The 22716-nt window shown below is 44.9% G+C and overlaps 1 non-coding gene across 1 annotated transcript; it reads right to left on the bottom strand.

Annotated features, from left to right (window-relative positions):
* Positions 1-22128: 22128 nt before the first annotated feature.
* Positions 22129-22339, bottom strand: LOC147703021 (small nucleolar RNA SNORA73 family). The gene has a single exon (XR_015298629.1). It is a non-coding gene; the product is annotated as a small nucleolar RNA SNORA73 family (small nucleolar RNA).
* Between the last annotated feature and the right edge of the window lie 377 nt (positions 22340-22716).

Here is a 22716-nt window from a genome sequence, read left to right on the forward strand (position 1 = left end):
AGCGCGTACCCCACCGACTCCATGTACCAGCTTAAAGTGCATGTAACTTCCCTCCTGTGCCAGCTATGAAGACGCAAATACATTTGCGTCCAACGTTAACTTGTCCTCTTTCAGATCCACCCTGAATGGATTATATAGTCCGTTCCTAAGTATGCTATGCCACCGTCTTTTTGTAGTACACTTTACATGTTTCTCCTTCTCTGACAGAGTAGGCCCTGAATTTCTGCCATCGAGCCTCTTTTTGGCTCCTGACTCTGACAGCCTCTGCCCAGGCTACCTCTGTACCCGTGAACTCTGACTTACTCCCAGCGCGGCCCCTCGCGCTCAGCTCAGCCTGCTTTCTGCCAAGACTGACTATAACCTTTGAGTTATCTGTTCCGCTCCTCGAGAATGCATTCCTGCCTACTAGCTCCAGTAAACATCCTCTCCAGCTGCAGAGCCAAAGGGCCGACCTGTCTCAGTGCAAGTAATTCATAGCCTCTGTTACCATGCTTCCATGGAAGGCCTCGTGCCCCCACGCTTCTCATGCAGACACTTAGGCGCTTATGCACGCATCCACAGTTAGCATAGAATAGCTTCTGCCCTAGAGACCTTTCCGCCCAGATAGTATGGTTCCTAAACATCAGATATCAGATATGATAGAAGTACAAGTTGATCTGACATGCCAGACTTCTGTCTCTTTCCGTTAGTGTAAATGTCAAGTCCCCTGCACCCCGTCAATCACACGTCATGCAGCTGCGTGCGCATCCAAGCTTCCGATTTCTGCTGACATTGCAACAATTCTGTTAGCACCACCCCTTGGTGCCACCCACTTGCGTCACCTATCAGTGACGTTTCTAACACACACCTCTAGTTCATGCCTAGTTCACGCCTCTTGATTACGTACTAGTACCACGTGTATACTGTTATCTTGTCTTCTCTCAGCTGTTACGCCTCTTGCACCATTACTTATGATGTGAATTAAGTATATAAGCTATGTAATGTCAATAAAGTTTGCTCTATCCCTTCTGACACCCCTGTGGTGGTCAGAACATGATATCCTGGTCACGACCATTCCTTTATGAGGCATAAAACCCTTAGAAACTCTAACACCACGGACTCTGTCTTTTTTCATCCGATCTGAGTTATTATTGATTAAGTACTTACCTGCATAGAAATTAAGAGAGTAAATTAATTATTTACGTCACAGGTCATGGTAAGGTTCTGCTGTTAGTCAGAATAGATAAGTCCTTTTTTAAAGATTTTTTAAGGGTTTTCTAGGGTAGCTGGGATGTAGAGAGGAGGTCTAGAGGTTAGTTATAGCGTTGTTTGTGGCGGGTTTGTACGTTTAGTTGTATTATTAGTAGTGTTCTTCATTAGTGTGCAGTTTGAGGTTTTTGTACACTGTTTAATAATGTATCATTCTTTATGTTATATTGTGTAAAGTTACTTATCTTATGATGAATAAATGTAATTTATAGATATTTTTGGTGATATAATATGTTTTGCAGGTGGGTTTTCTAGTTTACCTAACAGGTTTTTGTCTACGAAAGTATCATATGGGCATTGGGAGGTATTTCTTTTTAAAGAAAATCACAAATAAGTGGGCCATTCGTTCACTGTGTAAATTGCTTTGGCTTCCTGTGCCAGGTGCTGTCATAGACAATCCACCATGGTTTTGGGAATTTGGGTTGAGGTCTGTGTCAAGAGCAATGCAGTCTTCCAACCCAAGCGTCTATGAAGGAATCCATGAGGGGGCTTAATTTGTCTTTGTTTTGTTGGTAGAAAAGGCTTTCTATTAGTAAATTGTAGTGGTTAGCTACCTCTGTGACAGGGACTCACCAAACTCGTCCATGACCCTACACACACCATAGGACACACACTGGCCCCTATATTCTCCTACAGCAACTGAGTCAGCTAAAGTCACACCACTAGACTCACCCGGACCGACCACTTCATTATCCACTACAACATCACCAGCACACCACCCACAAGCGAGAGAGAACTCCCTGTTGATTTACTTCCTGCTCTTTGGTCACTTCTGAAGCAGGCTGACATGCAACTGGCTTTGACCAGTTTGCTGCAAAATGGAGGTAGAATAGTCTGCACTATGCATGGAGTGCAAAGTGTCAAGTGGTTCAGTGTGCATCACATTGGGTTGCCGTCCACCCCCATAAGGCTACTTTGTAGTGCAATGCCTGAAGTTTAGTACCTAAAAAGAACAATTGATTCTACAATTTAAAATAATTTGAATTTAACACCATTAAATAGTTCAGGCATCAGCGCACTTGAACATACCAGTTGTTTTCAAGAATACGCTTGTTTATCTGTGAGTTGTACATAATACTAAAAGCTTTACAAAAATTAACTAATAGGTTGTACTGTTATGCTACAAAAAATAATAAACTTTAAAGAAAGAACATGAAGACCTGCCCTGAGAGAGAGATTAGGGGCCTGATTTAGGACTTAGGGAACAAAGTAAAGACAACCAGGGTTGCAGAGGAATTTATGTCGTTACTCCACCGCCAAACTGAGTGATGTTCATCGGCCTCACTGGTGTTGCTATACATTGACAGGGACTACAATTATGGCAGGTCCTGTCAATGTAGGAAAAGTTTGACGGACGGCACTGTCAAACATGATGGTCAGCCGTCAAACTTTTCCAAAACTTTTTCATTTTTCGAAAACAAATACCCTAAGCAGGAGTTTGTTTTAGAAGAATAAAAAACGAATGCCCCCCACTTCTTGTGAGGTTTCTACTAAGCCCGGGTGGGTAATTCCACTCCTCCAGAACGCTGAGTTCAGGCAAAACTCTGTCTCCGTGGCGGAGCGAAGTTAGCCGGCCCCTCCACCCTCCCTAATGTAATTAGAATTTTTAAAAAGGCACTAACTTCTGCTGTGGCTACCTCCTCCTCGCCATATTATCAATCTCCTTCCTCATCCTCAGCGATGGAAACCCCTGTACGTCTTATGGGCAAGACGTACAATGTAGGGGTTTCCATCGACAAGGAAAGAGAGTGGGACCATGGCTAGGGGGAGGCAGCCAGTAAGTGCCTTTTTTTATTAGAATTACATTAGGGAGGGTGGAGGGGAGCGGAACGGAGTACCATGGAGGTTCTTTCCAACTCTGTGGAGCTCCGCAAAGTAGCACTATGCCAGCTCCATCCAGAGTTAGTTTCTACCATTGTGTGGGGTGTCATTATTATTTTTCTGTCCCAAGTAGCTATCGGATGGGTACAGAAAAAAACACACATAACGTCTGCCCTAAATAGTGTGAATGATGTTATGTGCTTTCTCTGCCAACCCCTACTCAGTTGGGCGGTCGGAGGAAGGTTTGAACTGACAGAGTAAACTTTACTTTGTTGGCATAATCCTGGCGTTCCACCGGCCTCAAAATTGAGGTGGACAGAGAGTTTGATAGAGAGGATACTCTGTCACCTGATTTATGATTTGGTCGACAAAGAAAAGGCAGGCAGGGTGTCTGATGCATCTGCGACCCCGCCTTTACTCGGACCGCCAAATTGAGAGATGCTCAGTGGCCCCATGGACATCTCTATACACCAGCAGGAACTGCAGTAATGACAGTTCCTGCCAATGTTGGAAAAGCTTGATAGATGTCACTATCAAACATGAAGGCAGGCCATCAACATTTTCCAAAGTTCATTATTTATAAAGCAGGAGTTTGTTTTTGAAAAAATAAAAAACTAACGGCCCTCATACCATGGGAGTTTCCTCCAAAGGTGTGTGGGGGTCATCATTTTTTTTAAACCTGGTGATGACAGACAGGAATCAAAACACATAATGTTGCACACCCTAAAATGAGCGGACAGCAGTATTTACCAAACTCTAAATCAGGGCCCAAGTTTAAACGAATTTGGATTAATTTTCTGCACGTAAGGTAAATCCAATCCCATCCATTATGCCTACTTTTGTCTTTAGAAAATAAAAAATATGAAATGTTGGACAGTTTCTGTTAGAATGATATCTGGACAAGGAACATATTTGCATATATATAGACTGGATTTTCCTAACACCAGCATCCTGGTACTTTGAGCATTCACAACTTTACCAGGTGAGAGATTTCAAAAATGCATCTTTCTCCGGCTCGCTCCTCGACTCTATTGTTCCGTCTCTTGCATTTCCTCTGCAACACTGCACGATTCCACCGGAATACTGATCAGCCACGGGCCGCAGGCTCCTGCAAATTAAAAACACCAGCAAGGCGCTTGAGGCTCTTTTCCTTTTGTGTTCCCGGCTTGTGAAGTATTGGCTATTGTCAATCACATAAATTAAACAGAAGCCCGTGGAAGATATTTTGCATGGCCTTCGATTTTGTAGTACGTGTCGTTGCGCCCCGAGGAGCCGAAAAGGGGAAAGAGGAATCCTGTCAAACGCTCGGTTCGGCAAGAGCGCTGCCGGATGTGTACACGGAATAATCACAGCCTCCTCGAGACGCGGTTCAGGCGCCAGGTGAGCGCGCGCGCTGGCCTGTGAGCAGATTGACGATAAATAATTGAGCACCGGCGGCGAAGGGGGTGCACGTGCTGGGTGTTTTTCTGTCAGATGGCGAACACTTTTTTTGCTTTCTGCTCTGTGATATTAATGGACTTCTGTGTTTTTTAGATAGAGAGAGAAGATCAGGGACGAGAAACAGAGGTCGTAAACAAACGTGAAGATATGAACTCTTCACCTCAGAGGCAGCGAGGCCCTTAATGGTTGCGGGGCAGAACTGCAAAATGGACTGGTGAATAGAATACGCCCTGTTTGTATCAATCATGGAGTAAACAAGGAACGTACACCTGAACTGTCTCTGCTACCTTCTTAACCCCTTGCATGCTGGCCCCCAGCCGTCATGCACTACGGTGCTCGTGTGCTGATGACGGCTGGGGGCCGTCATAAACTCGCCCACTCGCGATTCTGCCGCAAAGGCGCAGAATCGCGGCCGCATGGAAGGGGCATTTACCCATGGTTTGTTGACAAGACAATATGTGTTTTCCTTACGGTGGCTGTCTCAAGAAGCAGACATCAACCCAGGTTGAATGTTCCGTAGTTACTTTAGCACCGCCATGAATAAAACGTAAAATTGGCTTAATCATCCAAGCTACAACTCCCGATTTTCTAAGCTAAAAATTATGCTGTTTTAACTTTCTCTTGTTTAACATTTCTCCACTCCAGTGGAAACAAGCGGGAACTAAATGACCACGGTGTTTTTAAATAAGCTTCCTCCCTGTGTGGTTCCCAAATGTTGACATAGTGTGCAATCTGGCATTGTTATTTCATTGTATTTCTTGTTTTTCTGGAATTCAGACTTCCCTTTAGTGGAAGTAGGGTACCATCACGTAAATTGTGCAGATGACAATTTACATGTTGGCAATCCAGAACTGGGGCAAAAAAGAAACATTTGGGTTTGGTGTCGGTGCTAGCGGTCAGATGCTACATACAATGCATTGAGAAGAACCAAGATCTTGGGCATACCAAACCTTTTGTTCGAAGAAGGTACTTAACCCTTCCATTCTCCAAAATTGCAAAAATCCTTGGAGATAGAGGAAAAGGAGTGGCCTACCTGGAGAAATCGTGTCACAACAGTTATTGAAACGAATGGCGTAGTTTAATGTCTGTTTTTGTTGGGTGCACATGTGTAGTCACCGGAACCAAACTCTGCTGATAACACAAAAGGCTTTTTTTAAGAGTCTCCACCCATGTGTTCGAACATGCCTGATTCAAGCACTAAAATGAAAATGTATTTTGCCAGAGATGGTGTACATGCCAGAAGAGAATACTGGTAAGATTGTGCCAGTTCATATCTGTACACTTTCAGTGCCCTGCTTGTGATCAAGTCTCCCAACTACTACAACTAGCAGTAACCTTCTTTGTCTTTGTCTCTTTCTTCCCAGAGACTTTCAGGATTACAACAAAGCATCCCTCAATTTATCTTGCTTGCACCTCTAGCCACCACTACCACTGAATTTGCCAGAGCCTCCCTGGACATTCCTTTTAACTTGACTTCAACTGATATGATTTAGCTTACATTTTTTTCATTAACTCTGGGACTGGCCTAATCTTGCACTTTATACTTCAGATTACTGAAAAAATCCCTCTCTTTGCCCACTTGTGTCTTACTGGAATTAAAAAAAATGTTCTCATCATTCATTTGGAATCTGAGTACTCCTATCAAATCAAATCCTTTTGTTGTAAGTGGCATCTCTTCCTTTAATGGACTCTAATATCACACTTACTAAACCAGATGCTTGGTCACTGCATATCCATCATCTCTGTCCACATTGACTTTGTCCTATGTGTTTTCTGTTTAGCATGTTGTAACAGACGTCCTTATGTACTTTTTTTAGGTGACCAGCAGTTTGCATGTTCTTATATTTCTCATCCTGTTTATTTCAAGTAGCGGCTGCTATTGGCAGGAGCAGGGGGGTGAGTGGGGGAAATGAAGCTTGTGATTGGTCTGAGAGCTGTGGATCTGCACTCAGGGGGAATGGGCGGCTTTGCATGTTCCTCATAAGGCTGCGCAAAGCAAGCCTGGTGGGGAAGATGCAAAGTGCGCAAGACTAATTGGCTGGCATGAGAGTGCCGGCCAAGCAGTCATGCACACTTAAGAAGTGTAAACCAAGCATCTCCCTGATCTGGCCAGCCCTGCCCCACCCAAGAGCATTGACTCATTAGGAAAAATAAAATGATAATATCAATACGTTATTATTATTTTATTTTTCCTTTTGAGCAGTGGGGCGACGCTCTCCCGCCTTAGCGGAGAAGCCACTTCTGTTTATTTCTACACTCCATCTCTCACTGAGCTGCATATCCTGCTGGAGGTAAGGAAACCAAATCCAAATGAATGTTGAGTTGTTGGTACCACTGGTGGCTACATGTGAGGATCAATTAATTTTTTTGCATTCCACCCCTTCAACTTCCCACCCCACTGGTGACGAGTGGCATGTGTATGCCCTGACTTGGGTCCCATGCTCATTGTGCCACAGGAACCAAGATACACCTCACTGATGAGCCCCAGTCAGGATGAAACACGTCTTGGGTTGCTTTTATTCTGATTCAGGGAGGAACTAGCCTGGCATCTCAGACTGGACTGAAGTCTGCAGTATAGAATGGGGATATCTATTCCAAGTCCTCTGCCGGCTGGACTTGGGGAAAAACATAATTACAAATGTCTACTGGCTATACACCAAACCTACTGCTTAAGTCCACTGCAGATAATTTCCTGTATGTAGAGGGACTTGACAGGGTTTCCTCCTCTCACCCCTCTTGTTCCTTCTGGCTATTAAACCTCAGGTGCCTCTCTTCCATTCTCCCTAAATAGCGGGTAAGCCCGCCATTGTAGGTGTGACCAAGATACTCTTTGTATGCTGACGATATTCTGCTCACACAGACCTAAATAGGTCACTACCAGCTCTAATGTCCCTCATATCGGCATTCTCTACAATCTTGGGATAGAAAATCAATTGGGATAAGAGTGAAGCATTACCCATGTCACACATCACAATGAAGGCATCCATTACTAGATTCCCATTTCAGTGGAAACAATGAAGACCCAAGTATTAAGGAATCCTTACCAATAGGGTCCTAGAGAGAATCGTTTCTGTAAGAAATGCTGTCAGAGGGCCACAGAGCACACAGGGGTTACTGGGCCATACCGTGGTAGTTGAGGCCTTTCCTCCCATTGTCCGAAGGCCCACACTACAATGGATCCCCTCAACTGGGCCAAGTTCCCCTTCTGCACTTGACTCTCAGTGGTAGCTGAGGGCGAGCATACAAGGCTCCCTTGGTGGGGGGTGTAGCTATAAGTGTCACGATCCTGAGCAAAGGAGGGGATCATGATGTGTATGCTTCCTCCTGGCTATGTTATGCATGTCTGTTGCGATGTGAAAGGAATAGGGAGCCACCCAAAACAACACAGGTCCTAAAGTACTACAAGGCCCAGAATGCCAAGGGACAGCGACTCCCGCACCACCGTAGGAGCCGACTGCCTTTCCGGCTTCTATAAAGTTCCGCCCCTTCCTGTACTCGGGGGTTGACAAACTTCCTGTTATGCCTCGAGGAAACAGTGCTTAGTGGATGGTATTCCCTGCTGGAGCATGAGCGCTGTGTTCTTCATTCATTTCTGAATCCAGATAAGTCCGTTTTCAGTTCTTCGCTGGAGTTATTGCCTTCGCGGATTCTCTCACGCTCGAGAAGCTGGAGCTCCCGTTTTTTGTGCACTCTGCAGGGCACAAACTCCCTTTTCAGGTATTTAGGCATGGCGTGGACCGCGCTCTTCCTGTATCCCGGACTTCTTGGTATCAGAGCAGTCTCCCGAACTCTGGTGGGGGCTGTTCATCTTGTGTTGTTTAAATGGAATCCATGCTTGCTGTGACTTGAACAGTGAGAGCGGGCACCAGAAGTATTATAGACAGACCCATTACAGCGCCCGCCTCCCTCTCTATAAACGATTTGCAGGAGGTGCTGTGACTTAACAAGCATTTCCCCTACCTGGAGATTGGTGAGAGCGGTGGTTCTTCCGCATTCTCCTGTGGGTGACAGTAGATGTATTTGTTATCTTGATTTCTTCATACTCCAGAGTCATTGCGGTCTGGGAAAGTGAGTAAGGGTTCCTAGACAATAGTAGGTGGGAGTGTTGTATGTCTGAGTATATTGACCTCCCTCCACCTCACATTTGTTTCCTTGCTGTTTATTCCCTTTGCAGTCAGCCAAAAAGGATAGTGACTAGACGCTGGAGACTCTTCAGACCAGGCGCAGTCAGGACGCTATCCATAAAGCGCTGTGTTTATTATTTTATCAATTTTCCTTTTTTCCCCAGGGTGCTCCCAAGTTCAGAGGTGTGTTTTCGTTCCTCTGTGTATGGTTGTGTCCAGAGGAGGAAGGGAATTATCTTTACGCCACCATCTCTGCTGGCCAGCCTGAGAGGTTAGTGGTTTTCATGTTTGATACTACTAATGAACCAACAGATTGTCATGCCCAAGTGGTTGCCCAGGCTTGACAATGGATACCAATGTGGTTTTGGCCTCGCTGTTGGAGAGCCTTTCGGCTCTGCAGCAGGATGTACATACCTCTCGCCTAGAAAACCAGGAGTTGAAAAAAGAAATGGGTACCTTGCGTAGGAAGGTCGCGGGTATTGCTAGAAAAAGTGCAGGGAAGGGGTCATACATTACCCCCTTCACTGATAGGCCTTTTCCCCTCCTGTGCTAAGCCTTTTTTTGGCTATTTGGGGTAGTACGCGCTTAGGCCCGGTAACTTTTTGACCACATAAGGTATCCACGGCAATTTTGCGTCCTTTTCTTCCAACATCATGGGGATTCTAAAGGTACCCAGGGTTTGTGGATTCCCTTGGAGGGGTCCCAAAAATTAGCCAAAATACAGCAAAAGTTTTTTTTTCAGAAAAATGGGAAAAACAGGCTACAAATGAAAGCGTCTGGGTTTTTCCCTGCAAATGTTATCAAAAAAGGGTTTGTGGGGCTGAAATCCACATTTTTCCAGCTTTTAGGGAATGACAGTCTTTTGTCAGAAAACCAACATTTTTTACACAGTTTTGGCATTTTTCTGGGACATAGCCTATTTTTGCTATTTTTAGTGCTTTCAACCTCCTTCCAGTTAATGGTAAAAATGAGTATGAAAGCTATACATTTTAGAAACATAGACAAAATTCTGAATTCAGAAAGGGGTCATTTGTGTAGATCCATCAAGGTTTCTTTATAGAAACTAACAGTTAAATATTTGAAAAATTGACAATTAGTTGAAAAAACAGCCTTTTGTGTCAACGTTTTCACCTGTAACTTCTTGTAATTATGAAAACTCTTTGAAAGCAATATACCGTTACATCCGCTGGATCTTCCTGGTTGTGGGGATATATAGGACTTGTAAGTTCACCAAGAACCAGACGAACCCAGAATCAAACAATGAGTAGCAATTTGCAGTGGTTTTTTATTATGTACCGTGTATATAGCAATTATTGTGTGAAAATGTATACACGGAAAAATCGGTATGAAAGACACCTATGTATTTCAGAAATGGGTACAAATTATAGAGTTTGAAAACAGTACATATTTGCACATTTTCAATCAGCGTTTCCCCAGGTCTCCCGAAAAAAATGGTGCCTCAAATGTGTTTTTTATTGGGAGACTTGGGGGAACGCTGGGTGGTAGGAAATCTGAGTAAGCCCGGTGATGCCACACTTTCCCACACAGAAATGTGTGAAAAAACTGACAGCTAAATCCCACACAATTTTCTCTGAAACTCCAAAAGTGGACGGACAACCAGGGGGCTCAATAGTGGAATCTCTACCAGTGTACACACGAAAATTAAAAACACATCCTGTCCTACTCTCAGACAACATATACAGGCTAATTCCATAGATTGCCCTCTTGCTAGAGATGTACTGGCTAAAAAACAAACAACCCTTTAACAAAACCAAAGGCCCATCAATAGATATTTCTTTCCCTGGAAAATCGATCAACAAAGTGATCAAGAACAGGCCGAATAATAAAAAAACGGTCACAGTCAGGGTGACTACGTGGAAACGCCAAAGAATTATCCACAAAATGCAGCATGCATAGCAAAAGCAAATACAGATCAGGAGTCATAACCGCAGGAAATATGGCTGTTACCATCAAGAGAATGGAAGACCAATATGAAGCCAGGTTCGGCTTCCTTAGCAAACCCATCAATAAAGTCAAACCCAAAAACTTCTTCAGCTCTTCCAGATGTGTGGGAGTCCACCGGGTAGCGCTAGAGTGGGGCCAAAGTTTGTCACTGTTTTTCCTCAAAAACTGTTCAGCATACAAATTAGTCTGCTCAACAATCTCATCCAAAAATACATCATCCATAAATAACTTAAAATACTGTTTAGGCAAAACATTTTCACAATCCACTCTGCACCCTACATCACCGCTAAAGGCAGGCAACACCGGCTGCACCATGTTTGGATCAACCCAGAGTCCAGCACTTCCAGTAGGAAGCCTAGCAGCCTCAGACTGCAATCCAGATGCCTCTTGCACCATAGGCACATCAGTATCCTCCTCTAAAACAGGCACTTCATCTGCACTGAGAGAACCTTCATCATCCGATGAATCCGTGTGGAAAGAAAACTCACTGCCAGAATCTTCCCCTCCTTCCTCTCCCTCAGACGCACTGTCGGTCTCATAATCCGGCTCAGAGGAAGATTCAAGAAGCATACCAACCACCTGCTGAGCAGTCATTCTATGGCTAGCCATAATGATTACTAATAAAGGTAACTTGTCAAACAAGTCAACAACAACAACCACTATGTAAAATAGGTAATGAACAAAATTCACCTTTATCAAAAATACCTATAGACTCCAAAACAATACCCCTCACTTGCCAGAAGCAGCTAAACTCACCACCACGTACTCTGCACAGACACAGTATGGATCAACAATATCCCACTAAAAAAGAAAGAGAAAAGACAATTATGCATAAGACAATGCGAAACACATCACAAAGATTTTCTTGCTCAAAACACTAACTAAATATGCTGCCACTAGGAGACCACTTACAAAAAAATTCATTCCTACATTACAAAATTACTAATTTGGAAAAAATACAACACAAATGTTTTACTTACCAAAAAAAACTGCAACTACGCAAAACTGCAGAACAACCACTGTTGAAACCACAAACAGGACTCAAAAGCTTTACACTAGAATAAAAAAGGAGAAAAAAAATTACAATCACATATGCAAACAATGCACCAAACCACCATTCAAGCTAAGGCGTAGGTGAGCCTAGGAGTATAAATTAAATATTCACCCCCGTAAAAGGGGAGCAACCCTTGCCCTTGAGGCCACCCCCAAAACAAAAATGGTAAAAACTCTGGTGTCTAGTGGCTTCTGCCCCATTTGGGGGCAGATGGGCCTAAAAACATACTGCTACTCTGCCACCCAAAGAGGGCAGAAATGGTCACAATCATCCTCCCATAAAGGGGAGTAACCCATGTCCAAGGGGCGGCTCCCCACCATTTAAAAAAAAAAACAGTGGTGGGCTACTGGCCCTACAAAAAAAAATATGCCGAACTGCCCCTCATGGTGATATCAAAAGGGATGATTACTGGAGCGCTTCAGCAAATCTAACTCTAATCCCCCGTCAACTGATCTGGCTTTAATCCATCATCATTCTTTAGCTCACTCCACCACCCCAGTTCAGACATGGCCATATGCAAATCAGTCTGATCCGGTGCGCTTTGATTGCCCTAAGTTGGTAGGGTATGCCCAGACATGGGTCCCTTTGCCACTGGACTCAGGCTAGCCTGGCTGATGACTGCTGATGAGCCAGAAACCGGCCCCAGGATGGTTGTTACCGGGCCAGGGAAAACATGGCTTTGCAGGGCTGTTCCCATGAGGCACAGGGTCACACTCATTTGCATGTGGCCATTTTTAAACTGGGGTGGTGGAGTGAGCTAAAGCATGCTGATGGAAGAATAATTAAATCTCTCCCCCCCAAAGTGGACAGACAAAGCCAAAATGTATGCCCCCAAAAGAGGAGTGACCCAAGGGGCCACTCCCCACTACATATATTCAGTTGGCCCAGTGGGCCGAATACATTTATTAAAATTTAGATCAGCCCCCCCAGGGGGGCAATCAAAGAAAAATTAAAAAAGGCCCCTAAAAGGGGAGCAACCCTTGCCTAAGGGGTCGCTCCCCAAGACTAAATATTTCACTATGGCCTCCCTAAAATGGCCCACAATGGCCCAGTGTTACGATTTAAAAAAATATGTTTAAATGCAGCCCCCCCAGGGGCAGACAACGCAATTTTTATTGCCCCACAATGGGGAGCGACCCTTGCCCAAGGGGCCCCTCCCCGAACAAACAGTGGCACCATCAAAAAAAAAAAAATCCCTGGCATCTAGTGTGCATTCCTGCTGCACCATCGTGCAGCAGGAATGCTCAAAAGAGGCATCAAGGGAAAGGAAAACCCTTTCCTTTCCCCCGATGGCTCTTTCATTTAAATCCCCCCTCCCCAGCTCCAAAACGTACCTCTATGTCTATCGACGCGCAGGAAGGAAATGGCTTCCCTGCGCGGCGGTAAACAAAGGGAACCTCCAATGACGTCAGCTCGCCTCGCGCGCTGACGTCATTGATGACACGGAGTGGGGGTAGGGGGAGGTGTCGCAGTTGTCAGCAGCTCCAGGTAAGAGGTATGCCACTAACCTGTCCAATTCAGCCAGCAGGAACGATGCCGTGAAGAGTAGCCTCCCTCCTGCCCTGAACACTACCACCTCCACACTGCTATGATGACAATGTGGAAAATGGTAGTACCCAAGGGAAAAGGGAAGGGGGTAAAATAACGAATAAAGATCCTGTTGCGTCTCAGGTCTGGTCTGGGGTGCCTGCCTCTGTCTGGTGTGCTGTATAGTAAGACAAGTAAGAAAAACAGTCAATTACACTGAGAGCATACACTCATACACACCAAGGCCACAGGACTGCCACACTCACGTAATCAAGCAGGCCCTCTGGTAAGTACTGGAGTATCCTGGGTTGTGAGAAACAAAAAATTAGGAAGGGTCAAGGGGATATATATTTATAGACCCTCCATATTCAAACACCCCTACTTAGACTACGAACAAACAAGAAGAATTGGAGGGTCTGTGAGACAAGATGCTGAGCCTGTAAGATCCTTATTAAGATACCACACTATTGGATTGCACAAGACCAGCCCAAGTGGTCACGCGACACTGAATGCGTAATCAATATCCTATCCGACCGCCCATTTGGCGGAGCCTCGTCATATAGGACACCTGGAACCAGGGTGGTGCGTCAAGGCCCAGATGAATTGGCCATACAACCCACAGTTCTGGTTCAAATGGTGAAAGTCTCCATGCCACTGAATGGTGCTGGTCATGTGCAGTGCAAACGAAAAAGTGAGTAAGTGATGTTTAAAATGGCGTTCCAGGCAAAAAAAATTCTTTATTAGTATTCACCTGGACGTCAGATTAAAAACGGGTGTAGAACAGTGTGAAAAAATCACTGTTTGCTTAGCTATGTTGTAAATCGGCCAACATGTTTCTGCCAACTGGTGTGACTACACCGGCATTCTTCAGGGCCATGTAAATAAGCTGTTGCTACTGCATAGAAACACTCTAATGTTTATCTATAAAGTGATGAAGACAGACCAAGAATCCTCGAGGAATGTCAAACAAATGGTTTGGTCGAATTGACCATCCTACTGTATCCCCTTATGCAAATGTCTTGATGGAGGATACATTCCCAGCATTATGTGGGAGTCAAACCTCACCTCACCCGGCAACGGCTCGGAGAATGAGGCCCCGCTCTTTCCGTCGGTACCTCTCGGCTGAATGCGAAGCCCTGAAGAATGCCGGTGTAGTCACACCAGTTGGCAGAAACATGTTGGCCGTTTTTAATCTGACGTCCAGGTGAATACTAATAAAGAATTTTTTTTTGCCTGGAACGCCATTTTAAACATCACTTACTCACTTTTTCGTTTGCACTGCACATGACCAGCACCATTCAGTGGCATGGACACTTTCACCATTTGAACCAGAACTGTGGGTTGTATGGCCAATTCATCTGGGCCTTGACGCACCACCCTGGTTCCAGGTGTCCTATATGACGAGGCTCCGCCAAATGGGCGGTCGGATAGGATATTGATTACGCATTCAGTGTCGCGTGACCACTTGGGCTGGTCTTGTGCAATCCAATAGTGTGGTATCTTAATAAGGATCTTACAGGCTCAGCATCTTGTCTCACAGACCCTCCAATTCTTCTTGTTTGTTCGTATCCTGGGTTGTTTCTAGGTTTAGTTAAAGGCACTAAACCTAAATGTGCTGAGAGATATCCAGGGTATCACAAGAGGAGCAAGTTACTCGGGTAGGTATTGTCAAGGTTCATGGCATAAAAGTGTTCATCTATTAATGCATAGGTTATACCGCTCTGCAAACCCCCACGATCTACTTGTTTCCAAATTAGCACTATACTGGCTCCAAAGTTTAGGCCTTGAAACGTGAGGAGTCGCCTGGAAAAGAATTACGATGTGAAGTCTTCGGAATTGTCATTAAATCAATAGCATGCATAAAACGGGCCCGCAGCAAGTCTAATGCAGCCTAGGTATGAAAACGATACAAAAACAAGGAAAGCGTTCAGAGAGCAGCTGCTACTTTGCTAACGCTGGAAATTTACTGTTACTGACGATTTCGACAGCAGGAAACACTCTGTGCGTCGAGAGGAGAGCTCCTCCAGGAGCAGTCTTCCACTCTCGTGAACGCGTAGTAGAAAATACCTGTGGAATGCGAGGCGGCTAAAACGCTTCTGGCTGACTCTCGCTCTCTCGCGTCAAGGCGTCGATAAACAGCGTAGTGAGACGGAGTCCTCCAGCTGGGAAGCACCATCCGCTCACGACCTTCAGGGCAGTTTGTCAAGCACCATTTTCCTCCGGAGGTGGGGCTGAATAGTGGAAGCATGTAATCACCTGACTCCTTATCCAGACACAGCACCCCTAAGCATTCTGGGAGTCGCAAGGTGAAGGACGCATTCAAAACAGGGAAGAGTGTTGCGTGTATTTTCCCTGCCTTAATCCTTTTCCGCACTCTTGAGCCTATGATTGCGACAGGAGGCAGGGGAAGGTCTTCCCCTGCCTTCCCCGTAAAAAACTATAGGATTGCACACTCACGGGGGGAGCGCCAGCGCTTCCCCCGTGGGTGGGTCTCATGACGAGCTGAGCTCGTCATGAGCACAGCACGATTGTATGCCATGACAAGCTCAGCTCATCATGAGCATACAAGGGGTTAAGGAATGGACACTTCCCCCTCCAGTCTCGACCACCACAACAGTCTTGGGGGGAGGTCCACAGGGCCCAGGGTTCTTTGCAGTACCAGCAGCAACCACAACTCCAGAGGGGTCTACTCCTACAGTCCATGTAATACAGAACCATGGTATACCTCTGGCTGCACCCGAACATGTTTATGGGGATCCCAAGAAATTTGAGACCTTCCTTAACCAATGCAGTCTCCACTTCCTCTGCATACCTACAGTATTTCAGGATGAAGCGGCAAAAACCTCCTATATAATGTCGTACACGGGGGGAAATGCAGCTAGCTGGACAATCTAGTTGATGGAACGTAACAATCCCATCTTGCAATATTTTCAGGAGTTTTGTTTGGAGATGAGGAAGCTGTTTGATCAGAAGTCACACATGATGTCTCTGGTCCGGGAACTTATAACACTTAGGCAGGGGTCACAGGATTTGTTGACCTACATCACTACTTTTAATCGCCTCCTGGTGGAAACAGACTGGCCCTAAGAGAAACAGACTACTCTGTTTTATCAGGGACTGGGAGGAGAACTTAAAGACGTATTATCACAGGTATTCCAACTACCACAAACCTGCAAAGAATTAATTGACCTCACCGTTCAGTTGGATCACCGTTTACAGGAAAGGAAGGGGGATAGAAGTAGAAGTGATAACCGTTTCATCCTTCCCCAATCTAAAACTGTGTCTGAAGAACACCTAAAGTAGTCTGAAGGATCGAAATCAATGCAAATTGGAGGTCGTCGGGGCTGCTAACCACTGAAGAAAGGGAGAAAAGATGGCAGCAGAAGTTATGTCTGTATTGCGGGGAAAGTGGACACTTCATTGGGGCGTGTCAAGCAAGAACAATGATACCCGAAAGGCCAGCCATTCCAAACCCTTGGGGTTATTATGCCTGATATCCATACCTCCCATCCCTTGTAATACTGTGTCAGTGGATTTTATTGTTGAAATACCACCCTGTGAAGGATACACCACCATCCTAGTGGTGATCGATCACTTGATGAAAATGGGACACTTCATCCCACTAAAACAGCTGCTTACTTCCGCCGAACTGGTTGTCGTCTTCCTCCAGCATGTGGTTAAGTCTCACGGGCTACCCCGAGTATTCATAACAGACCGGAACACCCAATTCACCTCTCGATTCTGGAGGGCTTTGTGTGATATCATGAGAGTGGAAGCCCGATTGTCTACCAGCTACCACCCAGAGACGGATGAGAAGACGGAACGACTGAACCAAACGCTTGAACAATACTTAGGTTGCTTTACCCTCCAAAAAACCATTGACTGGTGCCAGTTGATTTAGATAGCAGAGCTCACCTACAACAAGGCAGAATATTCCACGCTAGGATGTTCCCCCTTTTTCTGACTCTATTGGTTCCATCTGAACGTGCTCCCTTTCGAATGGCCAGTGATCTCAAAACATCCCACCATACAGGAACACCACACCCATCTCAGAGTGTGCTCCTTGAGGCGAAATGCCAGCTGAAGGCATCACAGACTGCACAAAAAATATCACGCTGATAAAAGGAGAACCCCTGAACCTGCCTATCAGGTGGGAGATAAAGTGTGGTTGGCAACATAGAATCTCCATCTAAAAGGGGTGGGTAAACTAGCTCCCAAGTATGAAGGGCCCTATAGCATCGAGCAAGCCATCAATCCTGTTGCCATGAGGTTATCTCCGCCCCAGTCGTGGAACATCCACCCCGTGTTCCACGTATTTAGTGGACAGGGAGGGGTTTGGAGTAGAGCACAGGACATGAGAACCTGTCAATAACTTACATTGCCCTAGGTTGTTGGACCGGTTCCATGCTTTGAAGTTTTATGTTGGGGTTCTGTTTCTTTTGAGTGGCCACTTCTCTCTTTCTTCTTTACTCATGAAAAATTTCTGTTACAGCAGGCAAGACTCCGAAGCTGTTTGTCCCACAACACAATTCATCAAAGTGAAAAGAGTTCATGCCTGGATGGCAGCCATATTGTAATGTACATCAAAAGATTAATCCAAACCAACAGTTCTACTCTTATGATTCCCTTATCAAACCCTTCTCCCTTCCTGAGATGTGTCTAGGCCCCTTCATTGTGATCTATCACTGATATCAAAGAGCAGTTTTTTGAAGTGTAAAGGGAATCTCTTTCCAGTGACACAAGGTAACAAGCATTGGCATAGCGAATAGGTCTCGCCTTTGGGACCTTATAAGTATTTAGTTATCCAGCCCAATACCCTTGGTGCAGCAACATTAACTGTTGCATGGTTAAACACTTGTAAGGTCCCAAAGGCAAGACCTATTGGCTAGCAGCCAAGCAAGGGGGGTTCCCTATCCAGATCTGCAGTGGGAATTTGCAGGACAATTTACATTAAGATGTTTTATGCTTCATGGACATTTTCAGGGTTGTCTTTGCTTTGTTGTGAAAACTAAAGAGCAGACCGAAACAAAGATCTGAACCCATCTACCCTTGAACAAACAACATAGTACCATGGCACTCGTGCACTGCAATGCTTGCACCAAAATCTGCACAGAATGTTAAATGTAAACACATTTGTACCGATTGCTGCAAAAGCCCGTTTTGTGCCGCCATCCATCGGTGAAAATATCACATTTACACTTAGAAGGTCAGTGCAAAAAAGCTCAAGCAAAATTCACTGCACTTGTACAAAGTTTATGTAGTCTGGCCACACTCAGATGTTTTTCGTTGTCCGGGCTGCAGTTACATGTGTGCCTTCAAGCATCTTTCTGAGCGTGTATGTGTGTGTGTTTGAGAGAGCAAAACAGAGCGAGAGAGAGGGGCATAAAATGAGAGAGAAACAGAGACAGCCATGGAGACAGATAGGCTGTGGAAAGAGTGAATGAAAGAGAAAGAGTAAAAGAAGGGGAGAAGCAGAGAGAGTCACGGAAACTGACAGCGGAAAAATGTGCGTGCAAAAAGAGAACAAGAGTGCCACGGAGGCTATGAGTAAATGTGTGTTTGTTTGACAGTGCGAGAGAGAGAATACAAGGGACGAGTGATAGCTATGAAAGGCAGATAGAGATTGCGCTTGGGAGAGTTAAAAAAAGGCAGCACATCTGGCGTGTGGTGTGCGCGCACCATGACGAGAGAGGAAAGCCATATGGCGCCTCTGCTCGTCATTGTGCACATTACCGCACGCTCTATGCCACCCAGAAAGCTCTGGTCAGACTTTTTAAAGCCTGTTTACTAAATGTCTCGCAGAGCAGCGCAAAAAAACTACAAGGACATGTGTTGGCAAAGTCAATACGTATCACTGCTGCAAGAGTTAGACATACTGGCATAAGTGGTGATGTCTTTCACCCATTCTTGTGGAGGGGAATTGTGGGTTGGAATGGCTAGTTGTGGAATTGTGTGGCATGGATTTATGAGGCATGGTGTGCAGTGGAATTATGTGGATAGTAATTATGCGGTAGAGTGTACCACAATTATGTGGACTGAGATTGTGTTTGAGCGCAATTTGAAACGGTATTTTGTGCTGTGAAGTTTAATTATGTGGTGTGCTGTTGAATTGTGGCATGTGTTATTCTGTGTTTTGGATTGGATGTACGTGGTGTTTTGTGATAATGTCGAATTATGTGATATGTTGTCGAATTGTGGTGCGGAACCATGTGGCTTTTAGTGAAATTCTGATCAGCCCAGACCAAATTGCTTGGGGCTCGGTCTTGTAGATGTGTGCAAGTTTGTATAAAGATGTAACCATGAATACCATGAATTTGAATTAAAATCTTGAGGAAAGGTCAAACTAGTGCAAGTTTGGAAGTAGGTCTCCTGGCGGCAGAAGGCCCTTCTGAGTGTAGTGAAACTCTGGTACACCTCATGGCAAGATCTAGCAGAGAGGAGCATGCAGCCACGTGTAAAGTGCAAACACGCTTAGTCTAACAAGCCGTTTGAGCTTTTGAATGGTTGGGTACTAAGTTTTGAGTGGGAGAAGGGTAGGAATATCAGTGGTAGTTCAGACTGTGCTAAATAACATACATTAGTGTCTGAATGGTACAACAGATGTTTTCAGTGGTGCACAACACCTCCTATGCTGTGTTACTGATCACAGGCATGTGTCCATGCAAAAGGTGACCAGCTGCGCTAGTTTTGTTGCGGTGCATCAAGTGCCCAGCATGTGGATACAAGCCTTTAATTAAGCAATGTAAATACATCACAGGAGACTAAATTTGGTTCTTGTGTGAACAAGCATTAATTTGGGTGCAGCTACCCAGGTGCTGTAAGTGAATTTCTGAATACACTACTTCATAATCTTCTACCCAGTCTGAGAAGTGTTGAAAAATGTAATAAGTCAAATAAATGTAATAATTTAAACCACAAGTTAGACTTCTGAAACTAAGTGGTCATTTTTCATATTCCACATTGTTTTCAGGTTACTATGGATAACTGGGACTTAATTCCATCTTGGAAGGTCAAGGTGATGTTTTAAGAACATTGCCTGTGAATACGATGCAGTAAAAAAAATCACTGGCTTTCCAGATATTAAGAAATCTCAACCAAAAAGATTTCCAGGATGCTTCTGGTGAGCCCACGGTCGTCCAAATGTTTACCATAAGACATTTGTTGCGGCCCAACCTAAATTGTGGCTCACTCTTGTAGAAGTGTACAAGTCTGCATAAAGACAGAAACTAATTCAAATTAAAATATTGAGGAAATGTCAAACTAGTGAAAATGTGGAAGTATGTCTTTTGGTGCCAGAATGCTCTTCTGGGTGTAACGAACCTCCGGTGCACTTCATGGTAAGACCTAGCAGAGGTGCATGCAGCCACATGTAAAGTGCAAACATGCAAAGTCTAACATACAAACAAGCCATGTTGGAGCTTTGCAGGATTGTGTACTTAATTTCAAGTGGGAGAAGAGTAGGAACTGTAGTCGTAGTTCCAACGGTGCTAAATAACACATATTTGTCGTCCGATTGGTACAATGTGTTTTGAGTGCCTGAACGATGCCTCTCATGCTGAGTTACTGATCACGTATCCATGCAAAAGGTGAACGTGATGCTGGTTTTGTTTTGGTCCACCAAGTGCCCAGCATGTGGGTACGAGCTTTTGATTAAGCAACGTAAATACATCACAGGAGACTGAATTGGGTTCTTGGGACCTGGTATTAGTTTGAGAGAGCGGAGATAGTTTGGCGGCAGCCATTTTACAGAGTAGACCAAATGGGGAAATACATAAACAGAATCGGAATGTAGCTGGAGGACTGACACCTGTGCCTATTACCTAGTTTGTAGGCTGCATGGAATCGATTAATCATGGACAACTTGGGCATACTATGCTTACTTACCAATGGTTCTACTGCAAACGTCATAACAGATATAATTTCATTAGGTCATCAGATCGATTACATCATGCAGAGGTCTTGTTTCTGTGCAGCAAAAAGGTTACTGCCAAGCATATTCTAAAACCTAAACTATATTGAACATGCAGCATAGGAAGCAGTAAAATACATTTTCACTTATTATTATTATATTTCTTATATAGCGCCAGAATCGACCCCTGAAGGGGTATCTCCGCGCTTGCCTTGGGAACCCGTCCTGGTTTTTCCCTGTGAGATAGCCCCTACAGGGCATCCCCAAGGTGAAAGACAGGCATCCCGCCGCGGGGGGGCCGTTGTGGAGATTAAGCAAGCTTAATGCCCAGAGTTGCAGAGTGTGAACCCATGATTAGGTCAGGCACCGAAGTGAGAATTATCGAGTCCGTGGACATTTGAGCTCAACACCCTGCCGCGTCGGGAATTGAACCCTGGTCCCGGGTGTGACTCTGCTTCAGGGTCTGCCTGCTCTAACCAGTGAGCCACACTTCTCTTCGTGGGGATACTGAGGAATGCTGCAGGCAAACCTTTACTCTAGCATTAATACACAATGAGCCAATTCTAGCTTTTCACTCCTAACAGCCCATTAAAATCCAGTGAGTTACACGCCATCACTGCAGCTCTTCACCCATTATTCAAAATTGAATAGCGTTGTGGCCAGTCGAAGCTGCTTTCCACCTACAGAAAAGCAAATTGGATAAGTAAAGAAGTATTAGTATACACAGTTACATTCTCAATCACAAGTTATTTCCACCCGATTCTGAGCAGTCTAGTTGAGCTGAAGACAAACATTCACTCTAAACTGTGTACATGGTTTACCGCATGGCAACAGTGTCAAGAGTGGAGAACCATTACAAGAGTCAGTGTGGTGGGCGAAACATTCTTTGTATATACACAATATGCATGGTTGGAGCAGCCATTCTGATAAAGCAGATGTTTCCAAACACCAATACCCTGAGCCATAGGTTATCCAAGTGTCCCTTCTGCAATGAAATATATGCATAGGCTTATGTAGCCTCACCACCTATGCAACTGTGGAAGTGTGTCCTGCATGATTAATCTCCTCCGTCATGGTCCGAGTACTCTGAGAAGTTGTAGGAATATACAGAATGCAGCTCAGCAACCGAAGGGCTGCGAACAAAGCTGGCTGTCCAACGGTGTGGAACAGGACTGTACGTCATGGCCCAAAAGCCTATGCTCCCATATGCCACTAGGAGGGAGCTGTGGGAGAGCAACCTCCCCCAGTTGGGTCACAAATGGCATGAAGCATTACACCACACCAAAAACGAAAAAGAAACCCCATTGCCAAAAATGAAGCATACTTTGAGACTCAACCTAACAATTTCGTATCCAAGCTCACTTGACTGACAGAACATAAAGACGCGTTCATTCAGTGCACAGCAACCCTTCCGGCAAGAAACACAACAGCACTTGAAGACCACGCAGCACCACACTGAATAGATATCTAAATTACACAACACCCATGCTATCCTAACACTCAGACGCAAAAACAACAGATGATGGACAGAATGCAGAAAAATGTCATACATTCACCCCAGTACAGAGATCTGGGCCTATATCCATCGTTTTTTTGCTCACCATGCCATTCCAGCCATATGCAAATCA

The sequence above is a fragment of the Lissotriton vulgaris genome, chromosome 7 (assembly GCF_964263255.1).
Source record: "Lissotriton vulgaris chromosome 7, aLisVul1.2, whole genome shotgun sequence".
Lineage (NCBI taxonomy): Eukaryota > Metazoa > Chordata > Amphibia > Caudata > Salamandridae > Lissotriton > Lissotriton vulgaris.